At 68.1% G+C, this 678-nt stretch overlaps 1 protein-coding gene across 1 annotated transcript in view; it reads right to left on the minus strand.

Moving 5' to 3' along the window:
• The window catches only part of ARHGAP8 (Rho GTPase activating protein 8), a 40317-nt gene that overhangs the window by 27437 nt on the left and 12202 nt on the right, over positions 1-678 (minus strand). The window lies entirely within an intron of this gene.

The raw sequence follows: 678 nt of genomic DNA on the forward strand, positions 1-678 counted from the left end.
TTCCTGCCCCCCATGAAGCCACCATCTCCCCGCCCCCGCCCCGCCCGGCCCACTGGGTCTGTCCGGGTTCTTCTGCCTTCACAAGACGACACGTCCCGACTCGCTCCTGCCCAGAGCGGCACCCGGGCTGCGGGCTGACCCACGGGTCACGGACGACTTGATGCCACAAAAGGCACAAATGGACAAGGAGAGGGTTTGACCTCAGAGGACCCGGTAAGCGCTGTCCTGGGACCAGGTGTCCCCTCGCCCTGGAGCCCGTGAGCTCCGGAGGGTGGTGAGGGGGGGAACAGCCGGTGGCAGCTCCCTCAGGGAGGCCACACTTCCTGGCGGCAGACACGGGCGCAGCCTGTCCCGGCCCAGGTCCCGGCAGGGGTTCCACTGTCACCGCTGCATCTTGAGTTGCTGCCGGAGGTTCTGAGGGATCGGGTCGGACGCGTGGGCCCAGGGACTCTCAGAAAGCAGCCAGCCCCGAGGCTTCTGCACCTGCCCTTGACTGGGGGTCGAACCCGTGACCCTTCGGTCCCCAGGCCAGTGCTCTAACCACTGAGCAACCGGCCAGGGCTGCTCCTGGATCTGACCGGCCTCTGTGAGCTGGGGCTGCAGACACGGCCGCCCTGAGCTGCGGGTGGGAGTCGGTGGGTTCCCATAGAGCTGCCACAGCCCCCGCTTCCCCCCTCC

This window comes from Myotis brandtii, unplaced genomic scaffold (assembly GCF_000412655.1).
Source record: "Myotis brandtii unplaced genomic scaffold, ASM41265v1 scaffold952, whole genome shotgun sequence".
Lineage (NCBI taxonomy): Eukaryota > Metazoa > Chordata > Mammalia > Chiroptera > Vespertilionidae > Myotis > Myotis brandtii.